The sequence below is a fragment of the Sphaerodactylus townsendi genome, linkage group LG14, assembly GCF_021028975.2.
Source record: "Sphaerodactylus townsendi isolate TG3544 linkage group LG14, MPM_Stown_v2.3, whole genome shotgun sequence".
Lineage (NCBI taxonomy): Eukaryota > Metazoa > Chordata > Lepidosauria > Squamata > Sphaerodactylidae > Sphaerodactylus > Sphaerodactylus townsendi.
In genome coordinates, this window is record NC_059438.1 from 29,049,066 (window position 1) to 29,075,121 (window position 26,056).

Below are 26,056 nucleotides of genomic sequence, written 5' to 3' on the forward strand. Positions count from 1 at the left end.
CCACTGGGCCTTTGGCAAAGCCGGCTGCTGATGGCGCCCCCTCCTTCCCTTTTTATCATCTGCGGCCTTTTACATCTTGGGCCTTGCCGTTCCCTCCTTGGAGGGACCTTTAGATTCCCGGACGTGATGTTTTGTGCGCTGTTTTAAACGGTTTTAATGTGAGATTTAGAGCCCTAATTTTATTATATTGTATGTATTTATTGTATGTGCTCTTCTTGTTATTTTAGATTATATTAGTGTTGTACACCGCCCAGAGCACTCCGGGGGTGGGCGGTATAAAAGTCAAACAAACAAACAAACAAACAAACAGTTTGAACCAAGCGGAGGGAGCCATGACCAACGCCAGCTCTCTGGTGACTGTATTTTTATTCTGTATATTTATTGAACAGTTTCATCCCACTGTCTGAACTGCACATCATGTTATGTTTTTTTCCCCAACCAGTGACACCAATTACATGTAGGAGGACAGCGATGCTTGCAGCATATCACAAAATGAATGTTACAAAACATTTCAGGAGAAACAGGAGAAGCTTTGGTGGGCAGAGTAACTAACACAACCTGATTAAAGTGTCAGTAAAGCTTTATTCAGGAATTAACATACTTGATAGTGAAACAGAAAGACAGAATGATAGAATCATGGAGTTGGAAGGGACCCCCGGGGACATCTAGTCCAACCCCTTTCACAATGCAGGAAATTCACAACTACCTCCCCCGCCCCACGTCCCCAGGGACTACTGCTCCATGCTCAGAAGATAGTATTTCTTTGGGGAAAACAAACATATCCAACTATTTTTATTTACTTCCTGAACCCAAACTGTGATGTGGAATCTCCTTGGCAAGATGTAACATCATGCCATCTTCCTTGAGATCTGGTAGGGAGATGAAAATACCACACTATGAAAGGCTTTGCATTTGTAACATGAAGAGTCAGTTCATCATATCCTGCACCATTGTCCTCTATATAATGCAGCCAGGAGGAAGTTCCTGGCTCCTCTGTTGACTGACAACAGCATTCTCACAGACCAACAGAAAAACCTCTTCTTTCTGGACAATGACTGAAGAGAAGTCTTGGAATTGACTGCCAGGTTCCTCTATATTGTAATTGCAAGGCGCTCTCAACGTAACTTTAGGAACATTTTATTCAGTTTTTTAATCATAATTTTAGAGGATTTTTAAATATAGATCCCTATTTATGCATTCTTTTATGAATTTGTATTTTTTTAAAGCATGTATGATTGTTGCTATCTGAATGCCATTAAAGGTTTCAGTTCAGATGGCAAAACAACACCTCCAATATCCCTGGCCAATCTGGCCTGGAGGAAAATAGGTTCTAGATGCCACAATGATAATGTCCTAACTACATCTCTCACTGAGAGAGAGAGAGAGAGAGAGAGAGAGAGAGAGAGAGAGAGAGAGAGTATAGAAGTTCTGAGAATGATAATGCCCCAAGAGGGGCAATCTGGAGATTAAAATGGAATGATACTGGACAAGACAGAAGAGGCTGACCTCACTATCTCATTGAATTGCCTTCTTGCTGACTCTGCGCGGTTCCTTCTCTTCTTTGTACACCAGACATTATGCTGGGATTTGGAAAGTGCCAGTCACACAATCCAGTACTGAAGGAGTTCATTGTTGTATGCTAATTAGTTAGTGAGGTCAGAAGTCAGTGACCAGGTAATTGATACCTATTGGTTAAGCAGACCGGCATGAGCTACATGCAGTCTCACTCGTAGGCATTCGTTATATATTCTTTGTTACACTCTGCACGTGCTCAGTAGCAGCTTTTTGTTAGCCATGTAATAATCAACCAATAAGCTCCATGAAGGAGCTAGCTGATCAAATAGATGTTTCCTGCTTTGTTCTTCCAAGTTACTTTTCCCTTTATTTTTGCAACTAAACCATTTTTCTATAAGCAATTGCCTCTGTCTCATTATTGAGCTAACCCAACTCTACAAACTCACAACACATTGCCTATTCAAACAGTTTCTATATGGAAGCTGTTTTTAGCATCAACCTTAAGCTCGGGGCAGCCAATGAGGTGGCTCCATTCTCACTTCATTCCAAAGCTCCATTCATAACATGAACGTTCCAGATAGTGTTTGGTTAAGCCCTTCTGTCCGCATGTCCCAAAATAATTGGCTTCGATACAAAGAAGTTGGGAACTGGATTTGGATGACAATTGTTAAACATTTACCCAATACACAAAGGAATAAATATTTACAGACATATTTATTAAATCAGACATGATCACAGTATTAAAGAAGAAATCAAATTGAAAAAGAAAGTAATTTTTGTGCCTTAAACTTGTTCGTGCTGACACCCGTTCCTTTCTCCCTCCCTTCTTCTTTCCCTTGATTTCCCCCCTGCCAACATGTAGACTGTAAGCTCTGTGCAATTTCATACAGAGATCAAATTTTCTTTCCCTGTGCAAATGTTCTCAACAAAGGCTCTTGCTGTTGCGATGCATGGCGGTGGATCTATTACAGGAAATCTAAAATGGGCCCTGTGTTTTGTAAGTTCAATAGAGGGCAGAGCCAAGTAAACACGAAGTCAACAGTGTTGACAGTGGGCTATTTGAGACAGATGGGAAAAGGGCATTTGCTATTTAAAATAAATCTCTACAGTCCCCACCCAGAGCTCGCTCAAATCAATGAGATTCCCCCACCCCCACTAAGGCCAGTGAACTATGCAGTGGGAACACTGCCTCTTCCTTCTCACATCAGCTGGCAACACGGTGAGTAGTCAGCTGGATCTATGCCTTTAACCAGAGACAAGGGCGCTGTTTCAGCATCAAAAGCTTCCAAAGGCTCCATCACCAAGTCATTTTTGCTGTCACAAGAACCATCATGTTTTGAGTGACAGACCTCTTCCCCAAGGACATGACAGCATATCTTTTAAGCACACGAGACTTTACTCAGATATCGCATTACATCTCCTTTCCTCCTCTTTAAAACAGACCTACAAACACCCCAAAACGACAACTTTATAGCAATTTGCTCTTAACCTAGAACTGCTACAAAATGGTCACTTTGGGAGGACTGATAGGTGGGCCAATGTGAAGCCGGGTAGGAATGGGTTTAGGATTCAGCCCCACCAATACTGACATAACTTGGAGATACCTAGTGCAAATGGGATGGAAATCACAAAGGTTTGTGCTCTAATATGCTGTAAGATTCTTCAACCAAGAAGAGAAGGCTCCTTCTGGGATTCAAGTGGATCTTATACAAAGTTGTGCGGGGGAGGGGGGCAAAGAGCACCGGCAACTTCTGGGGGATTACTCAACTTTAAGGTTGATAACGAGGAAATAGAAGTTGTCCAAGACTTGCTATTCTTTGGCTCCATCATCAACAAAAAGGGAGACTGCAAGCAAGAAATCAGAAGATTGATAGTGCCATCCAGAGGGGCCTGATGGGTGGGAATAGTGCTGCAGTGGTGCTGCCCCGCCCACTCCAAAAGTGTAAAAAAAGAGAAAAAAGTCCAGTGATTCCCCCATAGGGGAGATATGCCACAGAAAACATGGCATATCTCCACTGGGGGTTCCGCTGGCTAAAGAGGCCTGGCCGAACAATGGAGGCTAAGGTCAGCCCCACCCACTGGCCCATCCCCAGCCACACCGGCACAGCATTTTGGCCAGGGGGGGCCTTGGTGCCAGCAGCAGCCCCCAGGTTGGGTGCCGTAGAGCTGTGCGGTGCCTGGTTGCCGGGGTAAGTACTCCCTCCTCCAGCACATGTGCCCATTGCGCTGGCAGGTGGGCACCCACACTGCCACTGAGCTGCCCCAGCCCCAGAGGGAATTTCACTTCCACTTTGCACTGGGCTGTGAGACTGGGAAGAGTAGCCATGAAGGAGCTAGATTCTTAAGTGTAAGGATGTGTCACTGGCGGCCAAGGTCAAGCTGACTTATGTAATAGCATTCCCTATTACTATGTATGGGTATGAAGGACAATGAAGAAAGCTGATGGGAAGGCAGCTGATTCCTTTGACATGTGGTGTTGCAGGAGAGTTTTATGGATACTGTGTGGACTGATAAAAAGACAAATCAGTGGGTTCTAAATCAAGTCAAGTCTGAACTATCCCTAGAAGCTAAAATGACTAAACTGAGGCTGTCTTATTTTGGTCACATTAAGGGTGTTGCTGCACAGCCCAATAACAGCCCCCTAGGGACAGTAAATACACCACCCCTGGGGCGCTGTTTGCACAGCTGGCTCATGCTGCCCCAGCGGTGCAAAGACTTGCAGTCTTGCTTGCAGTCTTCTTGCTTGCAGTCTCACCACCACTGCAGAATGTCCCGCCCAGTGAGGAGAGTGAGAGCTGCCATTGCTGCAAGATGGCAGCCCACACCTTGTGGGAGCCTGTGATCCCCACCCACACAAAATGATTGGGTGCCAAGTGGGCAGGGCCACAGTAAGCCTGATCATTTCCTCTCCTACTCTGTGAGCATGAGGCCAGACCTTCTGCTTTCTTCTCTCCATTTCTGCTTCCTTCTCTCCTCTTTCCTTGGTAGGGGGCAGCGGCTAGGCCCCTTCCAGGGCTGTTTTACCTCACAGTCCACCCCTTCTCTTGGCGATGGAGACGTTGGTAATTTCCGCACGGCCAAAATATCCTGGGGTGAGCAAGAAAAATATCCCTGTGCAGTTCCCGGTGCCAAAGCAAACCTGCCCTGGTGTTGCCCCGCGATATTTACTTTAGACTGGGATTTTTAAAAATCGCCAGTTTGGAGGTTCTTTTTAAAAATCCTGGTGTCACCCTGCTACCATGCAAAAACCAATCAGGAGCAGGACCAGTTTATTTTTCCCACCCAGCCGCCTGATCTCCCCACCTGACATTCATTCAAGCTGCCACTCAAAAAGATCAGCCAATCAGAACAATCACTGGTCTATTTTCCTCAGTACAAGCTTTATTTTAAATCAATTAGCAGGCCTATTCGCTAGTTTTCTACCTCTGATAACAAAATCTTATATTAAACCATTGAAAACACAGATCAATGTCTTCCATTCCCACAGCCCATACACAAAAACACCAATTGGGAGCAGACCAAGTTTATTTTTCCTGCCCAGCCGCCTTATCTCCCTGCCTGAATGTCCATTCAAGCTGCCACTCAAAATCAACAGCCAATCAGAACGTGGTACACCGGGCACATTCAGAGGTGCTTGCAGCTGCCACTTAAAAACAACAGCCAATCAGAAGCCAGGAGCTGTGCGGAAGCAGAAACAGGGATAAATTAGATGTGGTATGTAAGACCCCAGTTCAAACCCGGCATAATTGTGCCATACGGAAACAGCCATTTAGGATTGTGAGACACTTGAAGGAAAAAGCCCGAGAACAAGAGGGGAGAAAGAACAACCTGAAACTGAATACTTTGTCTACCACTTATTAACTAACCTAAAACTACAGACGGAGCAAACAAGTGGACTCAATATATTTTCCTTTAGCTCAGCAGTTGTAAGACCAGAGGTCTGTCAACTTTTATAAAGGGTCACCTATATCAAAATTCACAGCAAGCGAATGTCATTTGCTGTGAGGCAACTTCCAAGACCCATTTTCACCCATTAAACCAGTGTGGTGCAGTGGTTAAGAGTAGGTAGACTCTAAAGCTGATTCCGCATGGGCCAAAAACAGCGGTGTGAAAATGGTGTGAAAACGGTGTAAAATGGTGTAAAGGGGTTTACATCATTTTCACACCGTTTTCACACCGCAGTTTTTGGCCCATGCGGAATCCGCCTAGCCAGGAAAACTGGGTTTTATTCCCCACTCCTCCAAATGAGTGCTGGACTCTTATCTGGTGAACTGGATTTGTTTCCCTGCTCATACAAATGCAGCCTGCTGGATGACCTTGGGCTACTCACAGTTTTTTGGAACTCTCTTGGCCCCACCTACTTGACAAGTTATCTGTTGTGGGGAGAGGAAGGAAAGCAGTTTTTGTCATTGACGTTCACATCAACATACTGAAACATTCCAAATACAGCTGTGAAATTACGAGCGCTGTCTGGATAGCTGGAGCTGGACAGCAAATTCTACTAACTTCTAAGCAAAGATCCAGATATCTCAGAGGCCCCTTCTGCACGGGCAGAATATGGCGCCCTGGGGAAGGCAAAAACGCCGTCCCCAGGGAGCCATTCGCATAGGGGGCGCAGCTGCTTCGCAGCCGCGCCGCCCTCGCTCCGCCCGACCGGTGCGAAGCCGCCGTTTTCCGACCTCGCTTGGGAAGCGAGGTTTTCGGAAAATGGCAGCTTGGAGCCGCTGCCGTGCAAACGGCAGCAGCTCCAAGGTGCCCTCCCTCCCCCCATGTCCCATCGACCTACCTGTCCTGCGGCCCTCCGGCGCGTCGCCGAGGCCTGGGGACACGCCCCCTCTGCCCTGCGACTGCAGCTCTGTCCCGGCCGGTTCTGGGACCGTTCATGCGAACTGTTCCAGAGGGGTCGGGTCGGCGTCATCTACGTCAACCCGACCCCTTCTGCCTCCATGCGGAAATGGCCAGAGTGAGTAAAATTAAGTCTCCTTACAGGAGAGAAAGGTGGGGTATAAATCCAAACTCTTCTTCTTCTCTTCTATACTTCTATTTAAAGGACAGGACCTCCCCCCACCCGCCCCCACTGGCTATTTTCAGGATCCATTCCTCTGCAGCCAACTCACAATTTTAATACTTTTTGGTGTAAGAAATGGATTTATAATTATGAACATGCCTCTTAAAGTGAAGTAGATTTGATCCTGCAATCTTTTTATATGAAATACAGAGTGTTTTTCTTTCTGAACCTTGAAGGTGCTAATCCACCATTAAAGCACTGTAATAACTGTAAACAATATATCTAACAGTAGGTGGTGCTACAATTATATCATTTACAAATTGTGATATTCAGTGGAAACTCTTACAGAACTATTTCACCTTTTTCACACAATTGCTCCCCACAAACTTCATTGGAAGTTGTGATTCCAAAACTGCAATTCCACGCTCTTCAGTATGAAAACCATTAAAAAGTAGCGTATGATGCTCAATTTGTGAGAATGACATCTATTCCATGTGGTAAATTACCCTTTTCGGTTCACAGGGGTTGGATAGCTGCTGTGTATACATTAATAAACCCAGTTAAATATTTATGACCCCCACATGAACATTGGTCTTGAGCAAGAAGTGCAGGCAATTCACAGTCAGAATGAGGAATATCCCCCCCTCTCCGAATCAGACAGTTTAGCCTTATATAGATCTTCGGCTCTTAATTTAGGGTTCCCAGGTCTTCCTTTATAGAGTGAGAACTTATCCCTCCAGGGGTCTGCTGCTGCAAAAATGGGGGGCAGGGAATGTTGCCATGCCAACACCATGGCATTATTTCTGGTCACATACTTGGCAGTGACATCATGCATTGCCATGACATTCTAGCAGTTCCCTTAAATCTTTATGGTAAAGCCACAGACTAAATTCCAGATTAAATTCCTTTCAGGCATGCTATATGGGATGCCTCTTGAAGTCAACTTGGAAGTGTCAGGTATTTCAAAGTACAATCACACACACACAGAAGTACAGTCACATATGTGATGTTTGGCGTTGGGTGGCACACCTTTATTATACCAATTTAAAGATATCTTTATAGTGCCATCCTATGCAGAGTTATGCTGTTCTAAGGCTATTGACCTCAACTGACTTAGAACTCAGGACTGTACTGAGTTTGAGGTGCAGCTCAAGGTGCTAGGTTTTACCTGTCAAGCCCTTCATGACCTGGAACTCACATACCTAAAGGAACACCCCCTCCTTGAATATGAGCCCCCTCAACACAGCCTACCCACTATACCTTCTGTTGGCTAGGTAAAGTCATGTGCCTTCATGCTTTTCAAAAAGTTTGTTTAGTTTAATTGTGTGGAAAGCAATTTTAATAAAGCAGGATATATTTTAAAATAATTACATCTACATTTATATTCATCAATCATGAATCACTTTTTGTCACTGTTTTTGTCACTGATGTTCACGTCAACATACTAAAACAACATACTAAAACATACTAAAACACAAATACAGTGGTGAAATTATGAGAGCCATCTGGATAGCTGGAGCTGGACAGTAAATTCTACTAACTTCTAAAGCAAAGATCCAGATATCGCAGAGTGAGTAAAATTGACTCTAAATAAATAACCACGAGGCAAAAAATCTAGGGCCCTGGGGGCAAAGTTCTCTCTGCCTTTCTTCTGGCTCCTTCCGTATATGCAAAATAATGCACTGTCAAACTGCTTTCAGTGCTCTTTGAAGCTGTGCAGAATAGCAAAATCCACTTGCAAACAGTTGTGAAAGTGGTTTGAAAACGCATTATTTTGCGTGTGCGGAAGGGGCCTTCTATTTGTATGTTTGAAAAATCTTAGCTTGAAAGTTGTGACTTGCCCGGTGTTGCAGATTGCAAACACTCCTGCCATTTGGTGTACATTTTGCTAGTTTCAGGAACTAGTAAGTAAGTACTGATCCCAAATAAAACTTTGAGCAAATAGGCGACGCTGAAAAAGAGGGATCAGAAAGCCTTTTTCTTCCTGTCTCAAGCACCATTCTATTGTGGTAGATTAGCAGATTTATTGTGTTTTCAAATACATGAGCTATGCCCAGTTCACAAAGTAGCTTATATTTAAGGCAAAAATCCTTTCTTCATTCCTTTTAATTTAAAAACATTTGCTTCGGGTCCCCCCCCCATTAAGTTATTACTTCATTCATTTTCATTTCCCGCCTACCTCAATGGGACACCCTGTCAAAAATCTCTCGTCCGTCACTTTGGTGTTTTGCATCGAAGCAGAACATTTTCAAGTGTTCCTATCTTTCTCAAGGCATCAGACCTGCCAAAATTGAGAGGGCTGGGACCATTTGAGAGGCAGTTGAAAAGATGTATATCCTGTAGATTTCCCACTGATTTCAACGTCAGGCTCAGCTCATCTTCTTCTGCCTCCTGGCTTTGGCGTATTCCTCAAATGTTTATTTGCTGCAGATTGGAGGGCTTCCCAGTCTGTCAATTATGCAGCTATTCCCCCCCCTTACTTGCAACCTTTCTGTGAACTCTGCATGCTGTTCCAGCCAACGTAACTAATGCAAAAGGCCTCCATTGCATTATTTGGGGAAAGCATACCAAGATGGATGAAAAACTAGATGAATGAAGTTTCCCCTTAATTTTTCATTTGTTTGTTTTCTCATTTGTTTCTGCGTGAAATCTCATGAGAAATGAAATGAATGAAGCTCATTAGCTTTTATTTTCCGTTCGTTTTTTTAAAAAAAATGAATGCCCATCCATACTACAAAGATCCAAGGGCAAGTGCTTTCATTTCTCCACTTGTGGAACAACTGGTTTAAGGTGCCACTATTTTCTGGTGTCATTGAAAAAAATCCTTCCTAGAAGAGGCTAACAATTGTAAACCTAAACTGTGCCTGGCATTTCTTGTGTGGAGATGGACACCCCTAATGGTTTAAAACAGGTTTATATAAAGCTAATAATAAGAGTTATGGAACACTTAACAGCTGACAGAAACTCTCAGTCTGAACTCGGTCAGGTCTCAGTCCCAACTGCTTTCCTTGGGTCTCTTAACTCTACCCATAAACTCAAACTCTTAAAGCAATATATCACATCTTCCCCCCTTTTGAATATATATTGAATGATAAAGTTATCTAAATACTACTATTAATAAATACTATACACATACAGAGGTTATTTCCCTAGCTTGAGGTGTTGAGTAGACTATCATGCACCCCAACAGCACCTGGGGATTATTCTGCCCCATGATGGGTTGCTATTACTAACTATGGCCCCTTCCACATGGCACAGGTGGAGCAGGTTGCAATCGGGATAAAGTAACCCACTCTCCTGTTGTCCCCTTTGCATGTCTCCGTGCAGGCAGCAACTGCAACCCACGGCTTGGAGATTCAGGTGCAACAAATACTGGATTCAGCCTGAATCTGGGCGAATTTGGGCATATTCGGGCAAAAATCGGCCGAATATGTCCTGCCCGAATATGAACGAATCTGAATGCAAGGTATTCAGGCTTCTTTTTGGTATTTTTTGGAGTTTTCTTGCATTTTGACTTGCAGGAAATGCATTTTTAAAGCTAGCAGCTTCAAGGGGCAGTGGGAGATGGGCCCTACCCTTTTGGAGCCCCATAACATTGAGCCCCCTGAAGCAAAGGTCATCAAACTTGGGTGGTGTCATCAAGAGACTCTCTTGAAGATACCCTGAAAGTTTTGTGGCTTTACCTTGAAAAATATGCACCCACAGCCCCCCCCCCCAAGAAATTGCACATTGACTACAATGGAGTCAAGGCATTTCAGAGCACAGAATCTGGGAAAATATCTTTGGGTAACTGTCAGGGGATCATTTTTAAATCTACTGGCACCAAAATTGTAGAGTCTCATCCAGAGACTGTCCTTATGATACCCCCCAAGTTTGGTGAAGTTTGGTTCAGGGGGTCCAAAGTTATGGACCTTCAAAGGGGTATCCCCATCTCCTGTTAGTTCCCATTGGAAACAATGGGGGATGGGGCACCCACTTTGGGGGTCCATAACTTTGCCCTCCATGAACCAAACTTCACCAAACTTGGGGGGCATTATCAGGACAGTTTCCTGAAATTGTGGTGCTGTTAGCATTAAAAATGCACTCCCTGCAGGCCAGAATGTGAAAAAACACCAAAAATACAAAACAAATCAAACAGACCCGAATTTTTCGGATGTACCCGAATATTCGGCTATATATGAATATATTATATATTTTATGCCTGGATAAATCCAAATCTGAATTTTACTGAATTTTTAGGGTATTTACCAAGCCTCGCTTACGTTACTACAATGTAGTCAAATCGCAGAGTTTAATGGATAATAAAACCAAACAAATATGGCATTCCAGTACTGAATACACAAAAAAATATAACAAGGGCATGACGCTCTCCAGCAAGGTGTAAATCACTTCCATCAAGTTCTTTTTCACCGGGATTTATTAAATTACAACAATGCTAAAGATGCAGAAAAGAAAGAAAAACATACCAAATAAGTACATTGCCAAACAATTTACTCCTAACATGCTGTCCAAGTGAACATAAAAATAACAATATCAACATTGGGTGATGCTAATTCTACTCATTGTTCTATTGCCAGTTCCATCTTTATGCAACTCCAATATTAATCCAATAATAATCCAATATTAATAACTGTTTTTTCAATAAGCCACAGATTTCACCATAAATCCAGTTTTTGAATCTTAGGCAGATTGTTTTTTCTGGACCACCTTAACAGCATCCACCCAAACATCCAATTTACCATGGAAACTGAAAGACTGCCCTCTTTTAGAAGTCTTGGTTTTTCACAGACCCAACCACCAATTGGGCCACACAGTATCTGAATAGCCATGTAACAGATCTGTCTCCTTTCCCCCCTTTAACTTATTCCTTGTGTTATTATCGTTGGGATCTGTTGTGGCTCTCTGAACGAACAAAAAATTACAATTAAAGGTGAGGCGCGGTACACTATCCACAATTTAGATATCATTGTTACCAACGGGGGAATCCATGTCATGATATGCTTGCATAAGTATCCTCTACACATCCACTAAAAGTATGTTCCATGGTTCTTGCTGTTAGCTCAGTTTGTTTGCTTGGATTTGTTCCGGCACCCCCGCCCTTCTCTGGAACCTCCTCAACCTCCTCTTGGAAGCCAGCAGCTTCAGCCAAGGGGGAGAAAAAAAATTGCAGTCAGGATGGTTTCTTATTGCTGTTAATGTTCGACGCAAAATATTCTTCAATTCTTTTCTGCTTCAAGGCAGGCAAACAAGCTGTTCCCTCTGACTCATTCTGGTGTTTGCCGACTCCCATTATTTGGTTCCATGGCAGCACGGGCAGCACAGGTATTTAGTTTGACTGTTAATCAGAAGTGTAAAACTTCTCTGTAGCACTATGTCTCTTGGCTACCTTCTCCTTCACCTAGTTATGCTTTATTTGGAACATACAAGGCCAAAGTGTTCCCTAATAAAATCCACAAAGTCTCTGTATAAAGGCATAAAAGGGAGGACCAGATAAGATATCAAAATAAAATAAAACCAAACCTTCCAAACCTAATTATTAAGAACTCGTATAAAACTAGCCTCCAAACTAGCTTCCAAAATAATGAAAACAACTTTGATGCTTTTAAATCCTCAAAGACAACGGATCGTGTGAAGGGAGGCAGGAGCACCGACATTTGGAGGAGATCACTACGTGGAGGAAGTCCTGATTTCCAAACTGATCACTTTGGGTACAATCCAGTCAGTGGATAAGGTCACCCAGAGTGCTTCCTAGTAGAGTGGAGAACCCAGATCTCCCAATTCCTAATCCAGCCCCCAAACCACTACATTGCCAGCTATGGCTATTCAAGTTAGAAGTGTATCCTTTTGACTACAGTTGGACTGAACTTTTCCTCATTATTGGGATAAAGTTGAAGGGCTTTATTTCATCTTGGACAATTCATTTGTCAGGAGTAGAGCTACTGGTTTCCAATTGGGAAGCTTGGCAGTGAGGGCACAATATTTGCAGTAGGCATCATTTTAGTCAGGCACCATTTTATGTAGATATGACCTGAAGCATAGGTGTCAAACTCACGGCCCTCCAGATGTTATGGACTACAGTTCCCTTCATCCCCTGCTAGCATCATGCTGGCAGGGGATGATGGGAACTGTAGTCCATAACATCTGGAGGGCCGCGAGTTTGACACCTGTGCGAAGGAACAGCCTTCAGTTTTACATTGGGGAAATCTAGCAAAAGCATAGCATCAGTTCTAGTAGAAGCTCTTTGCGTTTCCTCTGAAATCTTCATAATTTCACCCTAATTCTTGATGATTACAAATAATGCCAAATACATTATGGATAAATAATTTGGAAAGAAGAGACAATGTGTGCATATAATGTCCACTTTGTGCCTGTCATTTTTCAGTGAAGCATTTTGATGGAAAATTCTGATTTCCTTTGGCTTCTGTTAGATGAGGAAGTGCCATTCCATACCTTTAGGAGGTTCATTACACTTAAACAGTAAAATGTTTCCAAAAGACTCCGATTTAGGCAGAGTGCCCACTCTTGTTCTCTAAGCTGGCTTGTGTTCATAAGAGTCATAATTGAGAGTTAGCTTGGTATTTCATGTTGGACCACAAAAATCTATGAAATTAACTAAATATTGGCAGTTCCAGGGCTTTAGAGTTTGTGAATCATTCTAATTATGTTCCTAGAAGGGCGTGAAACTTGGCAGTCCCACTCCTAAATGTCATTTAACTAGAGTGGAAATCACTTCTCATTTTGTGGTCTCCCATTGTTGGTAATTGTAAGCGTTTGATTAAAACACATTCATGTTTTTATGCTCTTCTTTTTGCCACCATTTTCCTATCCCTTTGCCATCACTGTAACACTTTGTCCTTTTCTGAGCCCTTCATATTGTAACACTTATAATGGCACCTCTATGTGGTGTTCTGAAATTATGCTTGTCATGTTGCCTCCTTTACTTGCTTAGGTTTTCTTAATGATTTTCACTCTCAGACTTCCTAGTTTCACTCTCCTAAGTTTGTCTCAAAGATCATGATGGCTTAGTTATATTTCATAGAATGACAGAACGGTCAGTATATGGGGGTAACTATGAGGTAAAAGGGGATTCTTTACTCTAAATAAAACAGCTGTTTTCATATGAGCATAAAGAGAGTTTATAAGTATAATAACACAATGGTTTCACTATAGTTTACAGACATAATGGTTTCAAAACAGGTGTGGTTCTTCTTTGTCTAAAGTTCCTTAAATAAGTCTAATCACAAATGCTTATTTCCATAACTTGCTACTTAGGCTTCCATACAAAACAACACAGATTTCTCTCACTCTCCACAGTACTTCACTCAGTTTCTTCACCCACTCACCCTCTGCCCTCTTACATACAAACCCTGTGAACAAGCCAGTCAGCTCTATCCCCTGGGGTACAGCTACTATCCAATCATAACACATTTCCCTCACCCATCCAGCTAACCTCTTTCTTACTTTAGAGGTCTGCATTTTAAAGCACAGCAACATACACAAAATATTTACACAGCAACACAACACAATCACTGGCCCTTTCCGCACTGCAGAAAGGGCGCCTCTGCACCGGCAGGAATTCTGCCGGTGGAGGGGTGGGGGCTGTTCACACAGGAGCGTGCGAGCGGCCCCCGAGAGCTGGTGAGAGAGGCGGCTGCCCAAGCGACGGGAGCCGCCTTCTTCCTCACAGTTTCCACCATCTTCACATTCCTCCTCGTCGCTCTGTTGGACTCCTAAGATCCTGCCTCCACGCTTGCCCTCCTCTGACCCTCCAGGGTCGGAGTACAGCGCAGGGAGAGTGGGTCCTCATGCAGTCCAGTAGAGCTTGTGACGCAGGGATGACAAGGTGAGTGGGATGGGGAAAATGAAGGGGCAAGTTGTTCCCTCGACGGTAAGCTGTTCTCGGGTGACCAAGGCCGGGCGGGAATGCGCTGTTTTCCAAAAACCTCCCTCCAGGGGGTGGTGGAGGGGAGCCAGGTCGGCGCTGCTGCATTTTAGCAGCGCCGCCTATGCGAACAGCTCCCTGGGGACGCCGTTTTTGCCATCCCCAGGGCACCATATGTGGCCCGTGCGGAAAGGGCCACTGTCTCTGCCAGGGCTCACAAAATTTGGGCAATGCTATACCTCACCTAATTTGCCTAATTTTTTTTTAAAAATAATTCAATTTACACCCTGCCTTTTCCTAGCCAGGGCTCAGGACAGTTTCCAACAATCATTAGTTACAATGAAAAAGTACTATCACCCTCACTGTGTCCATGTCTTTCAGAGATGCCCTGGCAAAATCATGAGAGTCATCCAAGCCGGACAAATTATGTGGCAGTGAGGTCAGTGAGGGAATCAGCAAGGAGTTGGCAACAAGAAAAAAACAGGGGCTATGGAAACATACAGGTGTCAATCAGCATCTAAGCAACATGAATGTTTGTCAAGGTGAGTATTTTTTTGATCAATTTGTTCAGCTGCGCTGCAAGGGCCGTGTGTAATATGAAATCCTCTCCCACCAGATGGCTACTGGCTTAGATTGCTTTGGAAGGGGATTAGACAAATTGTCAGGGGATATTAGCCCTGATGAATAAATGGAACCTTGTACCTCTAAATACCAGTCATTGGAGAAGGCTTTGGGTTTTGTGCCTTCCTTGGGCTTTCTTGGGGCATCTGAATAGCCATGTAACAGAATGCAAGATTAGATTGATCATTGTTCTGTTACAACAGGTCTTTTTTAATGTGCTGGTGTTAAATTTAATGTTGTCAGGTCCCCTCTGGCCACCGTCAGGGGATGGGAGAGTAGGGATATCTGATCCAGGTAGGGAAACTGTTGGAGATTAGGGGATGGAGCCTGGGGAGGACAGGACTTCAGTGGGGTACAAGGTCACAGGATCCACCCTCTAAAGCATCCATTTTCTCCAGAGGAACTGATCATTATAGTTTGGAGATGAGCTGTAATTCCAGGGGATCCCCAGGTTCCATCTGAAGACTGGCATCCTTAGTTGAAGTAAGTTCTGAAGTTAGAGAATAATCAGCATAATTTAACATTTAACTTTGGCCGTTTCCACAGAAACAGAGAGTTTGCACGGCCGTCGCTGCAGAAACAACACTGCAGCGATGCGGCAGCGCTCCAGCGGAGCCACAACAGTGTATTCAAACATTGCTCAATGAGCGAGTCTTTTCAACAAAGGCGCTCTGCAGCCGGCGACGTGCGAAGCGCCTGCCAGAAATTGGTGCCACAGAGCCCGCCACCCACAATGGTGGCCCACACTGGCCAATCTTGGAGCCAAATGCCTGTGATGTCTGCCCTGGGAAAAAAGAACACCATTGCAAAGCGCAGCCATGCGAAGCGCTGTGGTTCAGCCAATGCGCTACCTGTCCACAGAGTGCCTGACCATGTGAACGCTCTGTTGCTGCAGCGTTGCCAATAACACCGTCGGCACAACGCTCTAATTGGCTGTGCAGAAACGGCCAAAGAGATAGTTTTAAAATAAAAATACACGTGGCCTTTCATAAGCCTGGCAAAGATCCATGTCTCTCTTCTAGCTACTGGCCTTCCATGAGATCTCCCTTGAACACATTAAATTGAATTCTGCTTCATTGTACAGTCAACTGTTCTTTCACTAGTAGTCAAGTCAAATTTTACTTGTGTATAGCCAAAAGCCATAACAAAATAAGTGCAATAAGAACAATAAAACATTACAATTAAAATAAAACAATGAAATGAATGTTACTTTCACTAACAAAATACAGTCATAAAAACAAATTGTAGCATCTGTATATGTTTGTTTAAAAGAATTATTTCAGCATCCGAGAGTTAGTTTCAGTTAAATGTGTATATTAAAAGCCACAATAATAGTAATATAATTAACTTCTTTAAATTTTTTATGGGGGAATATTTCACCCCAGTCATACGTAACAGAATGCCTACAGAAGGGGATTTACATCTTTGCTTTTTAGCACATTGTCACTTGCGCATTCGTAAGGAATATCCCAAAATGAGAAGCTACGTACAGTTTTCTTTCTGTAAAAACAAAACAAATAAAAAAAATACTTGGGGCACAAGTGAAATTTTATAGCGGTCAGTATGTTGGTGCAAACAATAGACTTTCCTTAAAAAACATTTACCACACCACAGACAGGTAAGTTCTAGGGGTAGTAAAGTAACCCCAACATCATTAGTGATTAATAATGAAGTCTTCCTTTACAATTGTTGGTTTTCTAATACCTTGGGTTGAAAATCTGGTCATCGTGAAATACTTCTGCTGGTGCAAAGCATAACTTTGTTTGGTGATGGTTAGACTTTGGCTTCAATTAGCAAATATACCCAATGATCATTCATGTACATTTTCCCACAGGGCTTTATCATTAAACTATGGGAAGGTAGATTATGGCTGAATATTTCCTTAGGGCAGAATGGTTCTACAGTGAAACCATTTGGCTAGGTGCGAGGAGGCCGCTCCCTTATCTTTTCCAGCGATGCTGGACCTCGCAGAAGTTTGGACTAGATGAGCCATAACATCCTTTCTTTCAATTTCTTTATAAACCAGTGATCTTGGAACAGTGGGAATAATCTCCTCCAATAGACCTCAGTTCACTTGCAAAATAAGAAACAGTATATAGGCCTTCCTTCACATGCATAAAAGATCAACAACTGTTCTGTAGCTCTAGGAAGAGCTTTAAATTCTGGTCTGGAGATCAGAATTGCAGAAATTGAGGGACTATGTTGACAGTAATGGTTGTGAATTTTTTATATTTTTAAGTGAATTTATTTAACTAATTGCAAAACACATTAGTGTTGAAACATAACTATGGCCGTTTCCACACGGGCATTAAATGGCGACCTGGAGACGGCAGAAACGCCGTCTCCAGGCCGCCATTCGCACGGGGGGTAACGCAGCCGCCACTCGCCTGGAAGTTGGAGCAAGTTTCAGAGCGCTTCCCAGCTTCTTTTGGGGAACGCCATGAAGCCGTCCGAAGCGTCGCAGCGTGCTTCATCGGCTTCCCCACCGGCAGTATACCTTTGTCCTTGGTCCTTGCTGAGCCCACGCCGGTGTTTGGGATTTCCTGCCCTGCGCCGCTGGAGCAGGCGCGCAGGGCCAGGGGGGCGTGTCCCCAGGCCTCGGCGACGCGCCGGAGGCCCGGGGACATGCCGGGTCGGCCGGGCAGCAGCGCTCCGTGGCGCCGGCTGCCCGGCTGTTCCCAGGACCGTCCGTGCGGACGGTCCCAGCGTGCGCCTTCGTGCGGAAACGGCCTATGAATGTTCACATTCTTACTGAAGTAGTTTTCCAGAACTCTTCTGTGTACAAAAGATAGCTTGTTTAAATGGATATCCAGATTTTTTCAATCATTCCTCCATTATATATATTAATATTACAAAATTCTCGGGGTAAATTGCAGCATTGTAAAACGGTATTGATAACCTTTCCAAACATATATGAACAAATACAGCAATTTTAAAAAAATTCTTTGCTTCATTTATACCCCATCTATGTCTCAAAGTGGCTTGCGCTGTTTTCCTCTCATCCATTTTATCTTCATAGCAGTCCTGCAAGGTAGATTAGTCTAGCTCAAGTACATGGCAGAACCCAGTGTTATCAATATATGCAGCAATGTATACAGATCCAAATGAACAAAATAAGTACCTTCATGTATGTATATATCGGAGCAAAGCCAATAAGGTTTATATTGTCATGGAATTTATAAATGCAGACCACATCTTAATGCAAGATCTTGGGCTTGAATATAAAGTTGACAATGGTCATATCCCTGATCTGTAGAACCATTTGGATAAAGCTGTTGCAATGGATTTATTCCAATAATGAAAAGCTATTAATAAATCAATACCATTTTTCAAATCACAATCTTCTTTAATAGAACACGGAAAGGATCTCCAGGGATTTTAGAGCCAGTAATTTGTTCTATATGCAATAGGACAGTGTTTCAGAATCTTTTTATTCTGTCACATTTTCAAAAAATATTGCAAACAGTGGCCATATGCTAAGCTGTAAATTATATGGCATATAATAGCACGGATAATAGATTTGTAAAAAGTTTCCCCTGAAGTTCATTGAGATCAATTTCTTAAGAAGCATATCCAGTGCCAAATATCTGCCTAGATCAGCCCCCAGTCCTCCCCCCCCCGTTCATCCGGGAAGAGGTAAACCTGTTATCTCTAAGATTAAACATCAAATAAATTTGACTTATTTGTCCTCTCATGTTCTTAAGACAAACAAGGCTCTTGACAATGCAGCCCTGAGTAGTTACTTCAGTATAATGCAGGCCACAGTTTTCAGTTATCTTAATCCTATTATGCATGAAGCATTTCCTGCACCACTCTTTGCCCCCCCCCCCCGTGCCTTCACAGTGGGGTCTCCTTGTATTTCCTTGTTTACATGCGAAGAGGAGCCCACTGCACGGCTTCCTGCTCCCCCTTCCAGGTCTTTCCCCCATCCAAGCCAAGAATGCAGATTGCCATTTGGGTTTTTTAAAGCTCTTTAAATGTAATATCAATAATCTGGAGGAACCAGGTTTGATTCCCAGCTCTGCCGCTTGAGCTGTCGAGGCTTATCTGGGGAATTCAGATTAGCTTGTGCACTCCCACACATGCCAGCTGGGTGACCTTGGGCTAGTCACAGCTTTTCGGAGTTCTCTCAGCCCCACCCACTTCACAGGGTGTTTGTTGTGAGGGGGGAAGGGCAAGGAGATTGTAAGCCCCTTTGAGTCTCCTGCAGGAGAGAAAGGGGGGATATAAATCCAAACTCCTCCTCCTCCTCCTCCTCCTCCTCCTCCTCCTCCTCTTCCTCTTCCTCTTCCTCTTCCTCTTCTTCCTCCTCCTCCTCCTCCTCCTCCTCCTCCTCCTCCTCCTCCTCCTCCTCCTCCTCCTCCTTCTTCTTCTTCTTCTTCTTCTTCTTCTTCTTCTTCTTCTTCTTCTTCTTCTTCTTCTTCTTCTTCTTCTTCTTCTTCTATCAATATTGTGTGGGCTGCTAACATTCTCCCATCCCCCCCCCCTTTTTAGGGAAACGCAGGCTGCTAATCCCTGCAAGGAGTGGAGTGAGTGGGAAGGGAGATGGTCTAATTCTGAACAGGATTTCCTTGTAAATGTTGCAGCATACTTGGGTTTGCATTAGGGTCATTTTGTTTGCAACTAATTTTCTTCAGATTCTGATTCTTCAGAATGATAGTGGCACATGTTTAGACCAGTTCAGCAACTGTTTTCAGTGGGACTGCACTGCTTTGAACCAGTCTTTCTTCATAACAATCCCCTCCCACAGCTATGCATTGCTTATAAAAGCCAGCCTGATGGATTTCCAGGGCATTGGATGACGTGAGTTAGTTCTGACTCATGGAAGTTGATGCTGGAATGCTGGGATGGATTCTGTTAATTTTTGAAGGTGCCATTCCTGGTGCATTTTGCTACTACAGACTAACATGATTACCCATCTGGACATTTCTAGCTGTAACTCCTGCCCTTCTACCTATCTGTTAATTCTGAGTCCAGTAGCATCTTAAAGACCAGCAAGGTTTTGGGGATATAAGCTTTTGACAATCAAAGCTCCCTTCAGATATCTGACAAGGGAGCTTTGTGTATTGAAAACTTATACTCCAAAACTCCTGTGGATGTGTGAGGTGCTACTGGGCTCAGATCTAACTGTTCTGCTGCTCACCAACATGGCATCATGGGATTCTCTTTACAGAAACCCAAGCAGACAGGAAAAGGTATCTTCTCTGGAGACAATCTATATATATATAAATCTATCAGTGCGTTTTTCTTCTGACAGGTAATCTCCCAAATTACTGGACCGATTGCTTTGAAATTTTCACACAACGTCGCATTCGCGTGCGGCCAGGTTTCCATACTGTTTCCACACCTCCTGTTGTGTACATGTCACTGGCATCTCCATTTGAAATGATCAGATAGAAAGGGATGTGGAAGATTTCCCCCCGAGTCAGTGGACAACTGCTTCCAGTCAAAGCAGGTAATACTGACCTTGATAGACTAATGGAAGCAGTATAAGGCAACTTCATGTCTTCATGCGCTCAATATGTATTATGATCATCCTTAATTGTAACCAAACTTAAATGAGAGTTACTGCAGTGACTCCTACTAGCCTCTTCGGCCATTTCTGCATGGCCACGATGGGGGTTGGGTCGACGTACATGACGCCGACCCAACCCCCCTGGGACCGTTCGCACAAATGGTCCCAGAAACCACCGGGAAGACGGCGCCGCTGAGTGCCGTCGCCCGGTCGCCCAACGTCTCTGCGGCCGAGGCCTGGAGACACCCCCCCTGCCCTGCGCGACCACTCCCACGTCGCAGGGCAGGGGGGGCGTGTCCCCAGGCCTCGGCGACGCCCCGGACGGCTGCATAGACGGTAGGTCGACTGGTCACAGGGGTGAGGGATGGCGCCTTTTAGCCGCTGCCGTGCGAACGGCGACTCAAAGCCGCCGTTTTCCGTAAACCTTGCTGGGGAAGTGAGGTCGGAAAACGGTGGCTCCGCGCCGCTCGGGAGGCGTGAGGGTGGTGCGGCTGTGCAGCAGCTGCACCCCCTGGGTGAACAGCTCCCTGGGGATGGCGTTTTTGCTGTCCCCAGGGCGCTGTTTATGGCCCATGCGGAAAGGGCCGAATGTTTCCCCACTCTGGTGTTTTCCACATTGTAGGGGGTTCAAGCTTGCAAAATCCCTCAGTTTGTTTGTTTACTTGGGTAATAGTACTCCATGGATGTTGATGGCACTATATTAAGTGAAAACATCAATCTCAATAACATTACTATCAATATACGGGCCAGATAAGCTTTTATGCTTCTGTCAAAAGACTATTTGTTCTCCTCAAGGACAGCCCTCTAAAAACCTTGATCCCCCATTCTCTGAACCTGGAACCCTGTGCTTTCTGCTTTGCTTCAAGGAATACATTTAAGGACATCTTATTATTGTCAGTTATTATGTTTTCTTCCTCGAGGCAGAAGCAAGAGTGTGCTAAAGGACTCAAGACGCCACACGCCACAGGAATGTCAGACTTGCTGCAGGCAAATAACTTGGTAAACATCAAACATTTGAGCACAAGTTCAGAACCTTCCTGCTCTCTACTAACGTTGGAGATAATCCAGCCAAAAAGCGAAGCACTTCTCTATTCTACAGATTAAGCGTGGACTTCACTTCCTTCCCAAAGTCCGTGAGATTTAAGAGCGCCTAATTCTGACTGCATGACTGAAGGCTAGCACAAGCCAATTCTTTTTAAATGGAAAACCTTTTTTTTTAAATGCTGCCAGATACTCAAGATGGTGTGGCTGGACATCTGGTGGTCTCTCTCAGGGAGGGAGAAATTGTCCAGAATAAGAGAAGGCAGCCACTCTGGGAAGGAAGTGGTGGAAAATGAGGAAAATCCTTCCAGCAGTAACCTAAAACATTGAGTTCCATCAGGGCAAACACAAATGCTGTTAACCTGCAGCCCAGAAATATTTTCCCCACTTTACCACCTCTTTCCTCCCAGAGGTTCTCTTCTCTCAATTGGGGCAACTTGTTCCTCTCCTTCCAGGTAACTATGGCTCATTCCGCACAGGCAGATTATTGCACTTTCAAACTGCTTTCAGTACTCTTTGAAGCTGTGCAGAATAGCAAAATCCACTTGCAAACAGTTGTGAAAGTGGTTTGAAAACACATTATTTTGCCTGTGCGGAAGGGGCCTATGAAACTGAGTATGAGCCAAAGGACTCTTAGCCCATAGGTGAACCATCTTTTCAATCTCAGCATATGGTTTGGTTTGTGTCTTTGACTCATTGAGATATTATATTTTTCTTTTGCTGTTGTAAATTGTACTGAGTCCCTTCAGGGAGAAGAGTAGGACGTACATCTTTTAAATAAAGTAATGCATTTTAACAGAGAATAGTATTCTTCAAAACTCTCAGCGTTAGTCTCTCCTTGCTGATGATGTGAATATCCCGGTAGAACTCACTTTAATGCTTTCTTCCTACCAACAGCCACGGTGACACATGGACCCAATGTTTCGGGGCTTTCTAATGAGAAGTCTGCCAGTGACAGACAAATATAACACACACACACACACACAAACACACAGTCTGAAGTAGTACAGTGCAGTATTCTGACATGTAAACTGACCACTTTATTCTTCTGCTGAACTCAAAGGGCGGTTTCAACTTTTCTTAGTTGTGAGAACCAAATGCAACACTAGAGGGCACACTGTCTCTGTGATATATAGCCTTTTGGTAGAGATATAGCCTTTTGGTCTGTTGTGGATCTCAGCAATGATAAAGACATATTTTCTCTGAAAGGGGAGGGAGAAGTGGAGAACGTGTCAAATCAGGGCACGGCAAAGGAGGATTGTTGCACACTTGAAGGACTGGTAGCATTATTGTTGGAATGAATTACGAATGGGCTTGATTTGTATAAAACCCCTCCGAATCCTAGCTACCGACCCCCTCAATCCCACACATTTTGAAATTTTTAAAGGGATTCCTATGTGAGGTACATGGACTATGATATAAGCAATGCCTTTAGTTCAGCCAAAGAGCCAATGTTGTGTATTGGCTACAGTACAGAACTAGAATCTGGGAAACCCAGATATGAATCCCCACTTTGACATGGAAACTGTCTGGGTGACCTTTGACCGGTAACAATTTTCTCTGAAAACAAACTTCAATATTTACTACTAATTTACTAAGTGAATTGAAAAGTGAAAATGAGTGCACTGTTTATTGTCTAAAACAGCTATGAATATACATAAATGCTGAAAGTTCCAAAAATACGAACAGCTAACAATATGCAGAAAATACAACTGTATACATAAGAACAATTATAATCTATGAATTCTCTTTGTTTTGCTGTGTAACGAAACACAGATTGAATTTAAAGGTACAGTCCTTTACTGTCAGCATACATGAAGGATTTAGTGGTTACAATAGCTGTACACCTTCTTTAGGAGTGCAAATATATCCAGAATGAGGCATTCTAAAACACCATTCACAATAATGACCTTTGGCCAGTTACATATTCTTGCCGTAATCTACCTTATAGGGTTGTAGTGAGGATAAAATGGAGAAGGATTTGGATTCTTGGATTCCCACTGAGAAGAAAGGCAGGGTATAAATGAAGTCAATAAATAATTCAAATACACTTGTGAAGTAAGAAGATTTGAGTGTCAAACTTGTTTAATAAATAACATATTGAATCTCTGCCACCAACACAGTAATGACAACATTGGCTTAGATCCAGTTAGATTTTCTGCAGCTGAGAAAGGAAGAAAGGGTTACCTTGATACCTGCATGGACAAAAGTCATGTGGAACAGAGGCTGTAGTGAGGAGGGGGATTGGGTGAGATTGAGAGAGAGAGAAATGACCCTAATTACAGCCAACTTCTGATTCAGATTAAATCATTCTTGCTTCAGTGTTTTCTCCAACGAGCTGCTCCAGAAATGGTACCATCTTAACCAATTATGTGCTTCTGTGTTTGGAGCCCAGGATAACAATCCTGACCAAACAATCATCGAATCCTTCAAAAATCAAGCAAGAAGAATGATCAATAAATTTATTACATAATCTCCATCATCTACAGGAAAGGCAACAAAATGTAATTTCTTTAATTTGTCTAACAAAGGACATATGCTTCAGCCATCTCTGTTTACTAAGGACAAGCATTCATTCATGCTGATCCCCTGCTGTGGTTCCCACCTTGTGGAACAGCTGACTTGATGTGGCCAGGAAGATCCTTCACACTTTTATTATTTCAGAAAATGTGCAAACCAGACATATTCCCCTCCCTATCCTTATCCATATTCCTATTTTAAGAAACATAAGAAAGAGCTTGCTGGATCAGACCAGAGTCCATCTAGTCCAGCACTCTGCTACTCGCAGTGGCCCACCAGATGCCTTTGGGAGCTCCCATGCAGGATGTGAAAGCAATGGCCTTCTGCGGCTGCTGCTGCTCCCGAGCACCTGGTCTGCTAAGGCATTTGCAATCTCAGATCAAGGATGATCAAGGATGGTAACCATAGATCATAGCCATAAATTTTATTTACATTATTCTGATTTTTGCCTTTGTTTTCTTTTATGTCCCTCCCCCTTCAGTTCATCATTCAGGGAATTGCTGAAGGAATGAGATATGGGTGTGCCAACAGGAATGTTAATTTACTGGGTTTTTAATTGTTTTGTGTATTTTAATTGTTACATTTTTATATTGTCAGCCTGACCTTGGTCAAGAAAGGGGGAAATATAAATCCAATAAATAATAAATTAAAATAGACATTCAGGAGGGCATTTTTAACAAAGGAAATGGAATGATAATGCAATAGGAAATGAAAGGAAGTTGCTTCTATAAGGGACAGGATTGTAGTCTATTGCACAGTTTATTGTACATCTCACCTCTCTTTTCACTGCAATGTCTTCTGCCAAAGCAGGTCATATCTTGGTCTGATTTTTGTTTGTACTCTTTCCAATTCCATAATCCTAGCCCTATCACATTGCTCATTGGAGGTCTCTGAAGTCTGGTTGAATTGCCTTTCTGACTTTGAAATTCAGTGAGAAAGGTGGGTTATCAATTGAGTAAATAATATTATAATAATCATTTTGCCTCTGGGGCAGATATCGGGACAGCGTTTACAACTGTTAATGTGCATTCAAGTCCAGGCTACAATTCTTCCATTTATAATCCCCTGTCCTGGACCTTTGATAGTTAAATCTCCTGGGAGGACAGCTGATTCTTAACCCCAGTGCCAACGTAGTGTTTCTTTTCCACTGCCACCCCATAAACCTTGTCCAGTCAGAAAAAATGTTGAATGTGTATGTACACAAAGACTATTCTACAAAAAGAAAAGGTCCACTGTGAAAGTTAAGCATTCTGTGAACCATTCTTATTTATCAAAACTGTGCAGTTCACTAATGCACTTAGCTTTTGAAATGACACAGAAGAGAAACGCCTTCAGAAAATTTGTGAAATGGACAAGCGAGGGGAGGAGGGAATGCCCAGGCAGTGATCCTTAGTATGAGAACAGAGGTGTTAAAAGTACCCAAGAATGTTCTTGTTTTCATCTGTGAAATGTCGGAGGCTATGCTGAATGTACTTTTTTCTGAAAGGGAAGGAGCGAAGAATGTCAAAATGAAGTTCCAGATTTGGCACAGTTCAGCCTTTTGTTGCAAATACCCCAAGCAGCCTCAGAAGTCGATGTGTCTGTTAATCTGGAATACATTTAATGGCTATCAGATAACATAGTCACACTGGAGCAGGGTTTTTTTTTTAGTAGCTTTTGTCACGAGTACAGATGGCCTGGTGGCAGAACCCTTCCAGACAGTTCCATAGCTGACTCATGCAACACAAAAGCAACTTCATAGACCAAAAGAGAACTTTGTTCAGATGGGGGGGGGGGAGGAGAAAAGGGGGAAGGTACCACATGGAAAAAAAACACACAGAAGAAAAACGAGAAGGAAGAGAGATATGGGAGTTGCACGCTGGTGTGAAATGGATATGTTAAGTTTTTATTTACCTCAGTGTTCTTCACCTGGTACCTGATATTCAGATTCATCCATACTTTTTGCTTTCTTCTG

At 43.4% G+C, this 26,056-nt stretch overlaps 1 protein-coding gene across 1 annotated transcript in view; it reads left to right on the forward strand.

Annotated features, from left to right (window-relative positions):
- LOC125443456 (potassium voltage-gated channel subfamily A member 5-like) overlaps nucleotides 1–14,932 on the forward strand; it is a 103,040-nt gene extending 88,108 nt beyond the window's left edge. Inside the window, exon 2 of the mRNA XM_048515582.1 lies at nucleotides 14,787–14,932. The gene's annotated coding sequence lies outside the window, so the exon portion shown is untranslated. The remainder of the gene's footprint in view (nucleotides 1–14,786) is intronic.
- Nucleotides 14,933–26,056: the final 11,124 nt, after the last annotated feature.